This window comes from Hydra vulgaris, chromosome 09 (assembly GCF_038396675.1).
Source record: "Hydra vulgaris chromosome 09, alternate assembly HydraT2T_AEP".
Classification (NCBI taxonomy): Eukaryota; Metazoa; Cnidaria; class Hydrozoa; order Anthoathecata; family Hydridae; genus Hydra; species Hydra vulgaris.
This window is the reverse complement of record NC_088928.1, coordinates 18617836-18637811: the sequence shown is the minus strand read 5'-3', so window position 1 is coordinate 18637811 and position 19976 is coordinate 18617836. Positions and strand designations below refer to the sequence as shown.

At 30.3% G+C, this 19976-nt stretch overlaps 1 long non-coding RNA gene across 1 annotated transcript in view; it reads right to left on the bottom strand.

The window, feature by feature from the left end:
* Window positions 1–10540, bottom strand: part of LOC136085034 (uncharacterized) — a 40769-nt gene extending 30229 nt beyond the window's left edge. The window contains exon 1 of the long non-coding RNA XR_010641020.1: window positions 10406–10540. This is a non-coding gene — a long non-coding RNA (uncharacterized LOC136085034). The remainder of the gene's footprint in view (window positions 1–10405) is intronic.
* Between the last annotated feature and the right edge of the window lie 9436 nt (window positions 10541–19976).

Genomic DNA, 19976 nt, shown 5'->3' with positions numbered 1-19976 from the left:
TCAGCTGTCAGTCTCCATTTTAAAAAATGAATTAAAAAACTGTTTATTTATAGTATAATAATAATACATAAATACTAGTTTCCTAATGCTATTATCATCACAATGTTAATGGTATTCATTTTAAAATGAAATTTTGTATCAATTTTATTGTTTTAATGTTATATACTTATATATATATATATATATATATATATATATATATATATATATATATATATATATATATATATATATATATATACATTAGGGATATGACTTTTTTGCAACCTACTAGGCCTGTATCGTAATTCAATGAACTTTTATGTAAAAAGAACGAATAGATGTTTCATTTTGACATATTTTGAAAAAAGGTCACCCCAAAACCAAAAAATCGAATTTTCAATAGGTATACTTTTGTACAGTAAATGAATATTAAAGGCTGAAGATGTTGTAAGAGTCATACTCCTGTTGTTATTTTATTTATTTATGCAACATGTACTGTAATATAACAAAAAACATTATGTGATATATAATTATACAAGTATTACAAAATTAACAGTATCAAAGCGTCTAGTACAACAATATACATAACTGTCTGTGTCTATAGGCCTACTGTGTTTAGTACATGGGTCACATGATGCTCACGTCTCATAAAGAGTCTAGCGCTTATTACTTAGAATGAATCGAAGTTGCAGTTTGTCTTTCTTTCTGCAGGAAGCATACAGGTCTTGCATCACCTTGATTGCACGTTCAGCTATCTGATTACTTCGTGGTATGTCGATGACGGATGGCTCTTTCTTCCAGTGATTTTTGAATGACTGCAATGCCTTTTTGTAAGGCTTCAATACATCAGATAAATTCTTGAAGTCATTGTCATTGTACTTTTGACTACTAAACCAATGTTCTGCCCACTCATATGAAATGAACCTGCAAACCTTCTCCAAATTCTTTCTCGCTTCAGGCATAAGAATGAACGCCAGAATGGCGAGAATGGCTCTTGAGTTCCATCTGGCATTGCTCATATTAGGAATGTTCTGAAAGTGAATCAGAGGGAAGTTTCTTTGTTCTTCATAGAACCTAAACACTCTTGTTAAATGGTACAAAAACTTCATATCGTCTCTCCACCCTGATTTATCAAGAATTTCTACAGTTCCATTCACAAACTTATCCTTCAGTTCATCATACTTATTCAACAGTTCAGACACAAATGGGTATTCAATGTTTGGAGATTTGGTATCACCCCAAGTTCTTCGTCCATCACCAGACGGAGAATCCTGTCTAGTACGTGATGCTGACAACCGATAAATTGTGGTATTGTGACACCCTTTAATTTAAACATACGTTGCAACTTCACAACAACTCCATTTCTCTTCCCAGTATTGACGTTTGTTGTATCAGTAATGATCATCTTAATTGAATTCCACAAATTGTATTCATCAATAAGTTTGGCAATTTTTTCAGCAACAGTTTCAGCTTTGCCATCTTTTAAACGCAGTGCATCAAGTTTCACGTCAGTTCTTTCATTCTGAAGTACAACTACCTGATATTCCTTATCATCTATTCGTTTACCGTCAAAGTGTAAGGACCACTGTTCCATTTTAAGTTGTTGTATCATTTCTTTTTTTAATTTACCTGCCTCTTTGAATATGGACTTTTAAATTGCTGATTGACTTGGAGTTGGAATATCAATACCTTGTTGTGATAATACATTGCATATTTTAGCAGCTTTCTTTGTGGAAACTCCACTTGATGTAACCATACTTACAGCAAATTTACTTTTGTAGTGCTTTCTAGTTTTTTTCTGAGTGTCCTCATCATCGTCTTTATCACCGTCGTCGTCTTCATCATCTTCACTCTTACTTTTGCAGTTTTCAGATTCAGTACCACTGTCTGTGGTAGACAGGACTTGTGATGTGGAAGGTATTGCTGTTCCAGACTGGACTTTCCTTCTCTTGGAAGGGTGAATGGTTTCTTTACTTGCCACTTGTCCTGTTGAGTACCCCACCTGTCCTTTACTTTCTTTTTGTAGGTGGTATAGACGTTTATCTTCCGAGGATAACCACTGGCCATTCACTTTCGTGATGTCAAATAATGCATTGAGAACATCATATTTTCCACGCTTGACACATTCATCATAGACCTTCAGCACCTTCATAAGCTTTGCTCTTATCACTTGATCAGACACACGTGGAAAATTCAGTTTATTGTCCCACAATTTTGTAATTTCCTTAGAAATTTGGTCTATTCGTTCTTTTCTTCCTTTAACATATGCTCCGAGAAACTGGTATCTTCCTACGATCTGCAATTGAAGTGGTATTCTGGATTTTTCATCGAGTGAATGTTCTTCTACAGCCACGCTTCCTCTTCTTCTGTGTGACTCTTGAAATCTCACCAAATTTTTAGTCCAAGTCTTCTTGTTCTTTGTTACTGTGGTATGACTTTTCTTGTGAGACATCATATAATATTGTTACGACTTTACGGATAGCTGAGCGTAAATATCCGTTTAATAAAGTCGTTTAATTAATAAAATACTTTAACTGTATAGTAATCCAATTATAGTTCGATAATCCAGTCAATGTTGATAACAGTTCGATAATCCAGTCCGTATCCTAACGATAATGCTACAACTACTTATACTTCGTACACTTACAGCGTCTTTAGTTCGCTACAGTAGTTCCTTATTAGCTCAGTTACACGCAGAGTACTTCATAGAACTATTCACATTATCAACACTGAGCTCTGACAGCAGCTCGCTTATATAATTATTTAGAGCTTCCAGAATGTTCTACTAAGTTCTATAATCTTCTACAGTCTGTTACAGTCGTCTATATCACCGTGGTAACACAATGACGTCATCACATAACAATTCCAAGTATTTGCCGGCACACGGCCGTTTCGTTGCCATGGTAACGTGTGGCGTTATATTTATAAATTCATAACAAAATAATGAAATAAATAGAATTAAGCTGAGAATTAAGCTTAAGATTAAAACATCGGTCAAAAATGAATGTATAAAAATGGTAAATCAAATTTTTATTTTGGGGGTGACCTTTTTTTGTTGCAGAAAGCTATTTGGGCCTTTTTTCATGATTTTAGGTAAAAGTTCATCGATTTATGATACAGGAAACATTTTATTTGAAAAAAAATTAAAAAGTCATATCCCTAATATACATATATATATATATATATATATATATATATATATATATATATATATATATACATATATATATCTATATATATATATATATATATATATATATATATATTATTTTTACTTACAACACCATTTGATATACAACAAACCCATACAAAGTTTACAATAATTCAGTTAAGATTCAATCTGAGTTATTGAAACGTAATAAATTTAACATCAATAGAAAAAAAAAAGCTGTCATCATTTAAAATATAAAGGGTGTTGTCAAAATATATTGAAAATAAAATTAAGTTACTAATAAAATCACGGTTCAACAATGATAAACATTCTTACTGAAGTAAAAAATAGTACTAACTGATAAATTTGAACCAATAAATATAAAATTAACAAAAACAATAAATAAATAAGAACTTGAACTTTAACTATAAATTATATTTATAACTAGTTATACATATAGTTAACTATCAGGAGTTATATGTATAACTATATGCATTTTAAAGCATATTATTTTATTTAAACATTACTCTAGGCCATATTACTTTGAAAACTGGACCCAGAGGGTTTATTCCCAATAACACTGTGGTACTCCAGATTAAAAAATGAAAAGTTTCTGTAAATATCCTGTTTTTGTTCCTTAATGTAGTTCGTAAGTCCCTTAAGTCTTAGGGAGCTTATTATATCTAAAGTTAAAAGTTTTGGAGCATAAAAAAAGTTACAGAAACCCATCTCCATCCTATTTTTTTCTTTTTTCAATAAAGAAAATTGGGAATTCTTTGACCTGCATTTCTTTGTGGGACACTGCAGTGTCCCATGCATGCAAGATTGGTTTTTGACAACATTTCAACTTGCATCAGTTAATTGTTTGCAAATAATTTACTCAAGATCTATATTCAAATAACTATTATATTATCCTAATAATACGTCTATTTGCACAAATCTTAATTTTATTTCTATAAAGAAAAATAAGCATTATTCGTGAATCTTACATACTTGCTTGCCATTCTCTATATTAATATATTTCACACAATATAAACGTAAATATAATAAATTATTTCACACAATATAAACGTAACGCAATGCAATGTTGATTAAAAATTTTTTTTTTTAGTTTTTTTTAAAAAGTTTTTTTTTAGTTTCCAGCTTTCAAATTAATTCCCATGCAAATCCCACAGGAAACCCACGTGGGATTTCCCATGTGTGTAAATACCATATGGTTCCCACATGTAACCCATGTGGGATTACCCACATGGGTTTAAGGTGACAAATTTCCATACGGATACCACATGGGAAAATCCGTCCTACGTAATTCCCATCAATCCCACACGGAACTCACGCGGAACCCATGTGGGACTTTGTTTTTTTTTTCACTAGGATGGATTATCCATGCATCATGGATCATCCATGCATCATGGATCATCCATGCATCATGGATCATCCATGCATCATGGATCATCCATGCATCATGGATCATCCATGCATCATGGATCATCCATGCATCATGGATCATCCATGCATCATGGATCATCCATGCATCATGGATCATCCATGCATCATGGATCATCCATGCATCATGGATCATCCATGCATCATGGATCCTCCAAGGATCATGGATTCTCCATGGATCATAGATCCTCCATGGATCATAGATCCTCCATGGATCATGGATCATTCATGGATCATTCATGCATCATGGATTATCCATGCATCATGGATCACGTATCATCCATGCATCACAGATCATGGGTTCGCCCTCCATTCGCCGCATCGGTATAATACCTCCCCTCAACCTTAAATATTATAAGAGACAATATAATATTTCCCCTCAACTTTAAATATTATAAGAAACAATCTTAATATATATTTTTTTAATTTTTAAAAACATTCTTCCCTAATATAATCATCACGCGTATTTACTTTGTTTTCATTTAATTCATGTTCTATTTTGTCGAATCTATCTATTTTTATATTTTCACTCACTATTTGTGTGAATTTCTTTTCTTGGTCTTTTAATAACCTTTCTGTTTCTTTACGCAAAGTTCTTTTTTGATCTTTAAACTTGCATTTAATAACTTTTTTGATATTTTTGTTCGTTAGGGGCCATCCATAAAAGATATCATGCAAATAGGGGAGGGAGTCCAGATTAAAAGGACAAAAAAAAGGCAACGGGGAGGGGGTTATCAGAAAAGGACGTCACTTTATATAATTTTTTTATGTAAACATGTGTTTTTATGAAGTTAACGTAAGGGAATGTTATGTTTTTATTTATTGTAATATACGAAAGAAATTCGTGTTGATATTTATTTAAATTTTATTTTTGTTTAAATAGATATATTGAATATATTACATTTATTTAAATATTGCTCAACCCTTGGTAGTTTCTCGTATCATATATATCATTAGTTGATCGCTACAGGTTTTTGTGCTATCTCTTTTTGCGAAATTCGTCCCCAAGGACGAATTTCGCAATTCATTTATGATTTTTAAATAGAGTGTTACAAATATTTTTCAGAAGGGAAGTGCTTGTGTAGTAATTATTAATGATTGTCTAAAGCAAATATTACAAATGATTGTCCAATGGGAATTGGTTGTCCAGCAACCATTAGATAAAGCATATTCTTTTATTATTTTTTCAATGAGTGGCAAAAGTGTCGAAGATCATTTTTGTCTCTATATTAAAAAATGGATAAAAATAGTCTTCTAAATTCGCTTATAAAATCTTACAATAATGCCCATCCGTTCGAGAAAAAAGCAGGTAGTCAAAAAAAAGTCCATAAAATATGGAATGAGATCAAGGAAAATCACGATTTGGAGGTTCAAGTAAAGACTTTGATCCAAAAGTATACCTCAATGGTCTTGAAACAATAAGGTTCTTTAATGTCATTTGGGGCCTATCAAACAACCAAGCAATCTGTTCCTTCCCATGCCAGTTCTTCCTCTTTAGAGTTCCAGCTTTTTTCAGATCAACTTATTGAGCCAAAAAATGTCGTTGATACCACGTCAGATGCCTCTCGACACGACATCCTAAGCACAGTTCAAATTGAAACGAAGAAGGCCAAGACTGATGCTCAAAGCAGAGATCGTTGGTTTGAATCAAGAAATAATTGCTATAAAGAGCAGAAAAAGAAGTGGCTTAAGGACTGATGCTGAAAAAGAAACCATTAAAAAGAAGAAGGCCAATGTCCATAAGCTTAGGAGTAATCGAAACAAGTTGATTGGCAATATGAAGTCAAAACAAAAATCAAGGGCTGAAAAGAAAAATGTCATGGATCAGGTAATATTTATCGCATCATATATTAAGTTATAATAATAACATTGTGGGAAATGAACGTTAACTAATTTGTATAGTTCATTATACCGTAGGCGTTTCCTAACCACCAGGAAGTGAAAAAATCTCTTAAGGTACGTGACGGAATCGGTCTCCCTACTATTGAGGTAGAACAATCTGAGATACTGCGTGTCATTATTCAACTTTCTAAACATGGATCTGCTGCCCATGAGAAAAGACAATCTGAAGTTTATAGAGTGAGAGTACAACTTTAGATAATTAATAATTCTAATTATATTAGGTCTCAATATAACTTTTCAGCCTCTGAACTTATTCACTGATTATTTTTTAATTACTTTTAAAAAGCCTCAAATTGTTGGATGAGCTTGGTGCCGAGCTCGAAAAGAGTGGTTACAATCTTAGCAGAAGTGCTTTATATACTCGTTTGCTGCCATAAAAGGAGCGATTTGCTTGAAGGAAAGAGACACGTCCACACAATTCCAGTGAAGTTGATGCGTGCTCCAAATGACCTCCATTCAAGTCACGTAGATGGTCCATTTTGTATAGCAACAATAAAGAATGTGGAAGAAGTTTGCTCTTTTTTGAGCCCCAAGAATGTATGCTTTATAAGTCAAGACAATAAAGCTCGGATCTCTACTGGAATCACCGGTGCCAACAAACAAGCTCCTATTTTGATGCATATGAAATATCAAGTTTATCTTCCTGATCATGATTAAATTATTGTTGCAAAGCACAAACTCATTCCTTCCGTCTACACAGGTACTGCAATCAAACCAGATGAGCTTGGAAAATCTGACGCAGTTTCCTATTCCGGTCCCACTTATGTTGCTATTTGACTGGAAAACATTCATCATCAACAGCGTATGCTCACGGATTGGACTTTGAACGACTTTTTTATTACTCGATTCGATCCAAAAGATCAAGTCGAGCAAAAGATCCTGCGATCAAATTGGTCAAGCCAGTGGTTGTCTTCAGTGTTGATGGTGGACCAGATAAAAATCCATAAGCTCTCTTTTTACGGTGTACCAAGTAACGTCTTTAAGATTATTGAATCCTTTTTTACCAATCTTAGCCTAAAAGTTGTCCTCAATTAACAATATTCTTCTTTATTTTCTGTAACTTCAGAAGTTCCTCTAGGTTCTATCCTTGGCTCTATAATTTTTTTAGTTTACATTACCAATCTTCCATAAATTCTCACATCTAAGGTGGCATTCATCGCTGATAATACTACCGTTTACTCTTGTCTTGATAAGAAACTAACTTTAAATCAGATAAAACTCAAATTTTTTTAGCAAATTGCTGTGACAGCAATCTAGATTTTTTTACATTTATGAACGGTAATGTACTTTATGAGTCATCTACACTTTGTCATCTAGGACTAATTCTTACTTCCAATCTTTCTTAAAAACCATACATCAAATCGACTGCAAAATTAGCATCTGCTAAGGTTACAACTTTTTATCGTGCTTGCCACTTTCTTACTCCGGGTTTTATTTTTTATCTCTATAAATCTCAAGTCCGTCCTTGAATGGAATACTGTTGCCATATCTGGAGCGGATCTTCAAATAATGCTCTTTCTTTTTTAGACAAGGTGCAAAAACGCATTGTAAACATAGTTTGACCTGCTTGCAGCCAATCTTTTACCATTATAACTCCTTCGTAATGCTTCTTTCTCTTTTCTTTAAATACTATAATGAGCGCTGCTCTAAAGATCTAGCGCTTTTTGTGCCATCTACTAAAAATCATTCTCGTGTAACTCGTCATTCAAATAAGTCTTACTCTTTTATTATGACTTTCCTAAGTGCTTCAAAAATTCTTATTGGTCTAATTTTTTTTTTCGAACATCTGTTTTTTTCTTTTTTTGCTCATTTCATCTTGTTTTTCTAATTCATGTAAGTTGTGATCTTTTAAGTCATCTATTAATTGTTATCTTGCTTTATAAACTTTATCTTTTATTTCCAGTAACCCCCAACTCCCAACTAATAGTAGTTGCTTGCAGCCTTGTTGGATGTGAAGATGTTTAAAAGAAACATTTGATCAGGTTCAACGTTAAATTAGATTTGTCGACGGTTTTAATGTTTAAATTTGAACTAATTTTTGGTTTATTGCTAGTAAATCGTTGATTTAGAAATTTTTTTTGTTTCATTTTTTTTTTACTTGCCCCAAGAAGACGATCTTTTCACAGAGCACCGCGGAAGAGCATTTAAATAGGAAGTTCACGCCTCCCTCCTTTCCGATAGTGCGAAATATACCCCATTGCTTTGAACCCCATATCTCTTTCTTCTAAAGCAAGTACTCTAACTACATCGACTTCAAATTAGTTACTAAAAGGTAAAAACAAGGTTAAGATATTAGAGTTATGCTGTGGCGTTGCATGGAAAAAATGGTTTTCTCTACGTAATATAATAATAATGGGTATGTAAGACGCAAAGAGATTGTGCACCGAGCTCAATCTTTAGGTGTGTTCCTGATGCATCTTTTACATATGAATTCTTCACCGCTGGTACGGCAGTTACGTCTCGTTGGGTGATACCTTTCGTTCTGGGTAAGACGGTTGTTTTCATTTAAAATTGAGTTGATTTTGTTTAGTAGTGAGTCTTTAATAGTTGATTACCTTTAATAGTTGATTACGATTGGTTTAGACCATTGTTTATGTATACAATTAAAGGTACTATTTATTATTAAAATACTCTTTATAACAATTTGTTTAATATAAAAGTTGATAAGCCAATTTTAGTCAATCTTTTTATAAATATTACTTTCAGCACCTTTACTTCCTTCTCATTATATTTCCTCTTTTCTCTCTCTCTCTCTCTCTCTCTCTCTCTCTCTCTCTCTCTCTCTCTCTCTCTCTCCCTCTCTCTCCCTCTCTCTCTCTCTGTTGTTGTACTCTTCTGATACCAAACTCCTTGATTTAAAATGATCCAAACAAATTAATATTTTTTTTTTTTTTTTTGCATCCTATCATTTTAGAACACAAGAGATTATTATTTAAATAAATTCTACAGATTTTCTTACAATTGGAAAAATAAGCTATCTAACCAAAATACTATGTGATTAATAAGGAATTTGGATAACTAAATATTATATTTAATCGATTATCGGATCTAATGATCTCATCTAGTTTGGAGCAATAAAATAATTGCAAAAAACGAGTTCATAAAAACTTTATAAATTTGTATTAATGAAAAAATAACATGAATTTCATACCTAAATTAAATTCAATCAAAGTTAGTAAAATAACTAATAAATAAATAGTAATAATAGTAATAATAATAAATAAATAAATAAAAAGTTTTATGTTTTTTAATAAATCTCTTTTGGATTTGTTAGAGAAGACTTTGTATTCAGTTTATCAAGCTATTTAACCTATTTCACCGTTGTAAATTGAATAGCTGTTTGGATCGAATCGAGAATCAATTAAACGCATTTGCATATAGAGATTGAATAAATCTTCAACTGAACTACTGTTAGCAGTAAGCGTGTTTATAAGTTTTAAACTTATAAATTTACATACTTTATTGACGTAAGAGTGAATGAAATAGAATAATTTTAAAACGAAGAGAAAAAGTTAATTAATATTAATTTAATATAACATATATAAAAAAATTCTTTTATGAATTTTGAAAATTTAAAATTACTGACACAATTAAATTGCGACACAAAAGTTAGATTATACTGATAGATTACGCAGATTATACAAAGATCACACAAGATTATATAGAGAACAGTAAGATTATATAGAGAACAGTAAGATTTAGAAAACAAAAGTCTAATTAATGTTCAAAACATCAACACTTAAGAACTGCCAGATAAAATTCTAGTTGAAACGAAATACCTAATATTTGTGGCATAAAAATCAACTGTCACCCAAAATCATTTCGATACGCATTGTACTACTGTTCTAATCTACTAGTTTTCATTGATTAGATGTTTTATTATTCAATGTGCAGTTATTAAGATAGTTTACGAATTCAACATACCTTTATGTCCGTTATGTTCAATATATTTAAAGATTTCCATAAATAATAAAATCTGAAACTCTATATTTTTGCACAATACATTGTTTTATTAACAATAATGTTATGTGGACTAATGCTCAACTAACAAAACTTAACAAATTATTTTCTTAAACTTATAAGTAGAAAAATAAACATGCAATGTTTTTGATAACAGCAAACAATAAATGTATATGCAATTGATATTTACACGCAGCTTTTAAGTACAAACACAAAAACAGCCTAAATCTGAAAAACTTTAATAATGAATTTAAAAATAGTACAAATAAAAAACATCTTTTATAACAACGAAAACACTACGTAAGTTGGGTCAACTAACGTTTAAAACTTATTACAAACAATTCCCTAACGTACCAACCTAAAACTATAGAATTAAAACTATTGCACTAAAATTCTCAAACATAAAAAAAAATCAGTAGTAAAAAAGTAAAAAAAATTGTTAAGTAAAACAAAAAATCTTTTAGCAAACATTAATATAATATTAAAAAGTTGTGAGAATGCCCTAAAAACATAAAGTTAATAATGATGAACTCTTTAATCCAACTCAATCTCATAACAAATTAAAAAAAAAACTCCTGGAATCAGTGGGCAGCTTGCAAATATATTTCCGGCATTTCGGAGTAAATATGGATCCGAATTCACTTGCTAATGCAAGCACTTTTGATGATGAAAATTGAGTCATCTTGGAAGCATAGAACGGCCCTGATAAGTCTGTTTAAAAAAGATGGAGATATAACAGATCTAAAATACTGATAAGTAATTTCACCTTTTTGCACCGATTATAAAAACATTACAAAAAAGCTTGCTCTTAGAAAACCAAAATATTTGAATTGGTATTGAACATTTTTTGAGTATTACAAAAATGTTCAGTACCAGTGAGAACATTCGTTTTAGACATATTCATAAAACACGCTAATAAAATTACCTAAAAAGGTTTTTTAAAAATCGATAAAGTGAAGACTTTCAATTATAAGTTGATCGGAAATTTTTGATTAAAGTATTAGAAAGGAATAATGAAGGAAAAAACTTTGGAAGCCCTGTCCCCCACCCCCTCCCTCTTCCGCTGCACTCTACGTAAGATCAACGAGTTTATAAAGTTACATTTGCTATTTAATTACTAAATTTCTATTCATGGACAAATGTTTAAATTTTATAAATTAATATCTTATAGTTCGAAAATTATGAAAATATAAAGGCTGAACCGCCCTCTATTTGAGGTGGCTGTAATCTTTGCAGGGTCATAAAATTTTTTTGACCAATCTCTAGAAAATAAAAATCTTAAATACTTTTTTTTTAAAAATTATTTGTACAAAAATTAAATTTAGGCCAAAGTTTATCATTATCTTTTAAAATCTATAGACTATTCTGTTATTTTGGTAATTTTATGCCTCACCCAACAACTTTTATTTGCTCACCTGAAGCAATTTATTTTCTTTGGATTGATTTTAACATCATGAAGTTTGAGTTCCATCTAGTGACTATAAGTGAAATGGTTTTAACACAATCATGTCGTTAATGTTTGGATAAAAATCTCCCAACACGAATTGTTCGCGCGGCTATCAAAACTAACTGTCGTGTAGACTGGAATATTTTTACGTTTGGTTTAGTCCAGGGACGTGGTGGCCCAGTACGAGGGTACGAGGACTTGTACTGGACCCTGATTCTAGCTCAGGATACTAGGCCCCCAAAAAGAAAATGGGCGCCCAATCATTAAAGAGAAAAAATTTATTTTAGTTCTATAAGTTTCATCTGGGCATTTTTTGCAACATTTTATTTAACTTGCTTTCACGTTCGGTTTTTTGTTTGGTGTCCGCGCAAAATAAACACTAGGTCAGCGGTAATAATAAAAAAAATAAACTTTTAAACTAAATAAAAGAAATCGTTAAGAAAAGTAATTAAAACAAACAAAAGACGACAAACTTTGTTTAGCGTAAATAAATAAAATCGCTGTTGAATAATAATAACAAAAAACGTTGTTGACCTGGAATTAATAGATTTTATACTGTAAAAAAGTAAGTAATGCTTTAATACTTAACTTATATATAGTAATTAAAAATAATAATTAAAGTTTTTAAAGTAAATAAGTAAAAAAAAAATTCATATCAACGTATAAATATAAAAAAGAAAGCTAAATATAAAAAAGAAAACTGGAAACTGAAGTTGATCGATTTGCTTATCTTACTCGAGATAGAGAAGGGAAATTTCGAGATTGATCAAATGAATCAGCTGAACAACGAGCATCTCGGCTAAAAAAACGAAGAGAACAATATGTTAAGACAAGGGTGGCTGAAACAGAAGAAGTTAGAGGCAGACGTATTGCTAATCGAAAAGAATACCGAAAACAAGCATTGCAGTGACGAACGGTTAAACGATGTCTCCTTTTTATCTGATGAAATTAACCATCCCATCAACAGAAAAAAAGAGAAAATTGTCATTGAAAAGTTCAAAACAATAAATATATAAAATGCATGAATTCATTTGCATTGCATTGATAAATATGGTTAATATATGTTTGATAAATATAATAGTGTGTTTATTGAGTTTTTGTTATTACTTTTATTCACTACTACTCAATATGCTCCAGTCCACTCCCAATAGGAATTAATAAAGAGTATTACTATTTATAAATTCCATGGACCGATAGTAGTTACAACTCAAACAAAAGAAACTAATGCCCTGGATGTTTGTGTTTTAGGTGAAATGAAGGAGAAAAAAAAGAAAGAGGCAATATGGAATTACAAATCTGGTGCTGAAAAAAAAGCTCAAAAACGACAACATGAATTGAAAGCAGCTGGTAATGATCCAAAATAATTAAAGTAAACCGCAGGTCTTGCGTCAGTGCAAGTGCTTCAAATGCAAAGGAAAGCTGGGACATCCTTTACAGCAACAGAGAATGTAAAATTAGTATCAACATCTATTGTGAATATCACAAGTAAGCCTATTATTGAAACAGGGCCAATAACAGAGATTAGTGACCAATCATCTATACAAGACACAGACAATAATCAAGATGACATAACTGCAGCAGATAAAGGAGCAGAACTACAATATTCAGATACATTCAGAAACCAAAACATTACTGAAACTGAGAGAGCGACTTAAGAAATGGGTAATTATGAAGAGCCTGTAACTGCAGTGTCGGACCTAACTCTAGCAGAAAAAATTATTAAGAAGCAACCAGACAACATTGTAAATGTCAATGAAAATGATCTAGCTAAATTCTTAGAACTGAAAGATGCAAAGATGATTGATAAAAAACAATTTATTGTATTAGGGCCAAATCAGCCAACAAAACATTCAAGGTTATCTAAGTATTACACTGAATCAGTTAAATTTAATGACATTGAAGTTGGGCAGAAAAGGTCATGGCTAACTTATTCTCTATCACTAGACAAAATTTTTTGCATTGTTTGTTTATGCTTTGGACCAAGAGAGGACATAAATTCTTTACGTGATGGGTTTGATAACTGGTCAAACTTAAGTAACATCATAGCAAAGCATTGCACCCAGAAAAACCATCGAAATGCTGCTGAAGCTATGGTTAATGCACTATCAGACTCCACAATTGATAGAATATTAAATATTGAAACCATGAGACATCTGAGCAAAAAACGTAAAGAAGCGGAGAAACTTCTTCAATACATAAAACGAGTTATTCATGTTATTCGGTATTTGATCGCAGATAGTATTTCTTTACGGGGAAATGAGGAAGCCAACTTTTACAACGACTCTGAAAAAAGTGAAGTCATTCAATATGGTGCGGGTAAATTTCTAAATTTGTTAAATTTACTCAGTTAGTATGATAAGGTGCTGAATGAAAGACTTTCAAATATTCGCAGTACTCAAAAACAATCTGCTAGATAGGGTTCTAGAATTACGTTCTTTCTAATTATACACAAAACAAGCTGATTCATACTATGACACAGATGGTCAAGAAAGATGTTTTAGAAGAGGTAAATAATTCAGTATTCTTTTCACTATCAGCTGATGGCACCACTGATATTACACTCTGTGAGCAAACTTCTATTGTATTACGTTATGTTAAGCTTGCTGCAGGAAAGGCCGTTGTAAAGGAACATCTGATATCAATGGTTGAAATTGAAACAACTACTGGTGAAGGAATAAGTGAAAAAACTAAAGATGAACTCAAATAAAATAACGTAGATATTCAAAAGTGTGTGGGTATGTCTTTTGATGGTGTGAGCAATATGCAAAGAATAAACAAAGGAGTTGTAACACATTTGAAGCATTGTTCTCCCATGGCAATAAATATTAATTGTGGATCTAATGGAGCAAATCTGGTAATGAAAGCTTGTGCAAAATCTTTTTTCGTTTTTGTTAACTTTTTTGGAACAGAAAACAAGTCAGGTGATGTGCAAAAATTATAGACTTTTCTATGCGGAAACTCAAGGAAACGAAATAATATATTTGAGAAGTGCAAATCTCTTCTTGACGATGTGAATCAGTCTCTTAAACTGGCTGTTACTCACAGTGTTTGTTTCAGTGCCTTACAAAATGCTACAAACCGATACATGAAACAGAAAAATGATACAGAAACACTTGATTTTTCCATTGCTATAATGTCTGTCGATGTATCAATGGAAAAGCTTCAAGTACTAAGTGACAGTTCTGGCAAAAATGTTATTTTATCTGCTGTTAAAATTGCAACTGAAGCTCAGCTTGAACAGCTAACATTTGTTGAGAAAAAGACTCGCAGAAAAAAATGACTAGGCTTTGATGAAACAGAAGATGAGCGGCTTACTCAGGCTGAAAATCAGTGGCTAGCAGAAGTGTTTTATACTGTAGTTGATTCAGCAACAGCAGTTCTCGATGACAAATTTTCTTCACAGCGGAAATTTTTAGAAAGCATAGACATTTTTTTATTAAAGAATATGAGTGAAGATATTAATCATAATTTTCATAACTCTAAATCACAAGAAAAAATTCTATCAGTGCTTGAAAAGTTTAAAATTTGTATCAGTTTAAATTAATTCACAACTGAAATGATTGATTTTGTGGAGATCTACAGAAAGGCTGCTGAGAAAGATAACACAATGTTGCCTTTCTCACCATTTATAATTTTATGCTGAGGACTATGTTAGATGCTGTATTCCCCTCTGTTGCAGTTCTATACAAGACATTAGTACAATTCCAACAAATTCAGCAGAGTGTGAGAGAGTTTTCAGCAAACTGAAACTTGTCAAAAATCTTCTAGCAAATCGGTTGACATCAGAGCATGTTGGGGATCGTGTTCTCTTGTTAGTGGAACATGAGAACACGATCCCCAATTGTGGAACTTGACGCATTCAGGCATTATAAAAAACTATGCGGATACAAATGAGTTACGTAATATTTTGTATCTATAAAAAAAAATTTTTTAATATAAATATAACTTTCCTCGATTGCTTACTTGTCTCTCGTTAAAAATACTTCACCGGGCCCTTCTTCTGGAAATTCGTACCTGCTTTTCAGGTGCCACCACGTCTCTGGTTTAGTCTACAATAAAATATATAGTTAAGAAACCAAGATTAATGACTTAATTGTTTAAAAAGTGAATGTTTTAATGTGCTAATATGTTCGAACATAAGTTATATTTTATTTTCATGGAAATATATTTTTATATACTGTAAACCTTACTGTGAACCTTACTTTGAACAGGGGGGTAACTTTGAATACAACTTTTTTTTTTTTCAAGTTGTTATTATAGCAAGAACTTATTTGAATTTGTTCAAACCTTAAACATCAGTGTGTTAAAAATAGTTTATATTTTGATTATTTAAATTTTTACTTTGTTTATTGGTTACTATTGTTCCTTAAAAAATTAATTAAATATTTCGGATATTTTTCTCAAAAAAATTAGTCAGAATACTTTGTACACTGCCTCAGCTAGTGTAGCAGCTTGTTGTCTAATTTGCATAATTTTTGTTTATAAATTTATTAGGCATGTAAAATCTAAAACAGTTTGTAAGCCACACATACATACACATTGTTTCTGTATGTGAACACACACAGATGTATAAATATTTACATACGTGTGTATGTGTTTAAACATAAACACATACACATATATAAACATATGTGTGTGCCTACATCGTAGACACACACACACACAGATATATATATATATATATATATATATATATATATATATATATATATATATATATATATATATATATATATATATATATATATATATATATATATATATATATATATATATATATATATATATATATATATATATATTTGTCTTTGTGTCTGTGTATCTAAATACTTTTGTTGCTAAAAGCTAATAAATTTTAAATCTTGTACGAAAAATATGTCATATAGTATGTGTATGTACATTCAATATTGTATTGAATTAAGTTTGTTGAAAGTACTGTTATTTATCTTTATATTTGTTTTTGTTTTGCATTTCTTAGCAGTACTATCCCATGTCTATACGAAATAAAACTGACGTAAGGCAGTTTATAAAGTATACTGAGTGTCAGTTTTCAAATTTTATGGTACCAATAAACATTATAAGATGAAAGCATTAGATGTTCATTGGGTGCAAGTTACCACTTTGTATAATAAAGTTTAAAAAATTAATCCAAAAATCCATAGTATACAAATATACAAAAATGTGCTTCTAGTCAAATTGTCTCTGGTTATGTTTATAAAGCTGATCATTTAAGGAAAACAAGGACCAAAAGTGGACCACCTGATGCACAATACAATTAAAGTCAGGACGGTTTGATTCTATTCACTCTTTTCACTGGTTTGTTATTGTTTTTTGTCAAATTGTAGGAGTTAAAGTTCCTATTAATTGTAATCTAAGCAATCTTTACAGTGAAAAGTTTTTTGAATTTACTAAAGAAAATATTATCTTATTGCGATAAAAAAACAGTATCTTGCTATATAACTGGTAACTCTACCCATTTATTGCAACCTCTTGATGTTACATTGTATGAACCTCTGTAATAGTATTAGATGAAAATTCTTGATCAATCAAAAACCTCTTGTTCCAAAAAAAGCGCAGACAATTACAAAAAATAAATTTCATTTGTTCTTTCTTTACTTATAAACATTACATTTTTTCAGATCAAACGGTAATCAGCAACTTAGTAGCTTGGTGGTTTTGAAAGAAATATGGGATTTACCCATTAGATATAAGTATAATCTTTAATCATTTGCCAGATGGTAGTTGTAATTTTAGTAAGCCAAGCAGTATTTACTTTACTTAACTATTGTTTTATGTTGATGTCAAGGAAAAAGCTCAAAGTGAAGAAAAAAAAATTACTTTTGCCCTTTTTAAAAGCATTTTTTTTGAAGATTTTTTTGAAAAAATAGAAATTTCACTTGCATTGTCTGTCAGTAAAACTGATGTAAATAAGACTTTTTTTATGCTAGTCCACTTAAAACTTACCCATTAAAATGAAATAAAATACTAAATGGGTGTTTGTTATAAAATAATATTATTTTATTAAGCAAAAATAAATTAATGTGAAACTAGACTATTGTTTTTATTAAATATTAAAACAAAACAGTGTGTTTTTGAATAGGTTTTGCTTTTACAAAAAAACGCATTCAAAGTTACCCCATTTGTTGGGTAACTTTGAATGCGTGACTTTGAATGAATGACTATTTAAATTAATATTATACAAAATCCTTTTATTTAAATATCATTTTGAATTTGAATTATGTAAGAATCAATATTAGCTCCTATAGTCATTTTGTTAAATTTCAAATATTGTCAATAGTGAAGAAAGAGCAAGTAAAAATTTCTCAAAAATGTTCAAAGTAACCCCGGTTTACGGTAAACTATGTTTACACATTCTTCGTATTACTTAAGTAATGATAAATAAGTCTAGAAAAAGATGCTCGATATACCACTATGTTACCTCTTTTATACACATAGTCTTACATTTGAAATTGATGCTTGCATTAATATCTTTCTTTTTGACTAAAGAGTTTGAAAGATAATATATATCTCTTGAGATATATATTATCTTTCTTGTAAAAAATGACATTTTTGATTTTCAAAAAGTCTTTAAACCTAAAACAATATATCATCTTTAAAATCTCTCACTAAATATGCACCTAACACACTAGGAAACATTGGTAGAAGTTTTTTATAAATGAAGTAAAAGATAAATATGAGTTTATCTCTTATGTTATGTGACTTTTTGACTGATTTTCAGAAAATTGGCAGCCATCTTTAAAAAAAAAGGTATATATTTTGATATTTGGTTAAAAAAAACTTAACTTCATTTAAAGCAATCAGATCATTTTTTGAAGTAAGTTTATGTATATTCTACTTTATCGTGTTATTAGGATATTTAAACACACTAAATATTAATATTCATTTTATTTGGCTGAGATAAGCAGGCTTTGTAGAAAAAATAACTGCTTGTAAACTTTTGAAGTTGGAAGTTTTATCTTTTTATTATTAGATCTTTATAGTTTATATTAATTAATATTTTTACTCTTATATTTTTATTTCGTGTTTTTTTCTGTTTTTATTCTTTTGTATTTATGCATTTCAAAGATATGTTTTTATTAAATTTTAACATTGTATGCAAAAGATCTAGACTTTATTCTGCTTTTTTTTTTTTTTTTGTATACTTGTATTAAAAAATCATTAAATATCTTTATGAAGGATAAATTTTTTACTTAATTACATATTATTAACTTGTTATTAAGTTATTATTAAATTGGTAAACATTTTTATTATCAAGTTTTATTATTGATCGCAACAGTTTTATTATTGAAAGACTTCCAGAAATGTAAAATAGACTGGTACTACTGTGAATAAAAAGTATAAACAGCTACAAAAGGTTTTTTAGGAATTAGTATATTTAAACACACTGTTTGAATATACTGTTACGTTATATTTGTAATAAACCAATATGTTAACAGATTTTTCTGTTTTTACAGATTTAAATATTTTCTATACATAAATTTTCTCACATATTGGTGTATATCTAAAAAACTGCGTCTTTCATTTATACTCATTAATATCCATATACATGCTGCATATTCAAAAACAAGAATATTTTGTAGTTTGTTCAAAGATAATTAACATCTGATACAATGTATCAGATATTCCTTGCATCCGGTTATAAAAACCTAATACAAAGTATCAGATTATAATAAACCTAGATGCTTGGGTTAAGGTTATCTAAATAAAGCCATGATATATAAAATTTATAAGCAAATATTGTAAATTTTAAAACAGGTACCACAGATTTAAAAAGAAAAATTGGTGCTGCAAGTGTTGTGGCTTGTAAAGCTGCTTAGTTATTTGGCTTTTTACTAAAATATTTGTGCTGGTATCAAAAAGAATGTACAAGCATTTATTTTTTGGTGATGGTGATGATGATAGTTTCATTTCTGAAAATCCTTTTACATTTTGATTATATATCAATTTCAGAAATTATTTTTGTTCATAACAATTAATATACTTTTTTAGACTTGGTTTTTTTTTTATCATTTCAAGATATTTTCATATAACCTTCATGAAAAAGAACGCATATTTAAAAGCTAGGCC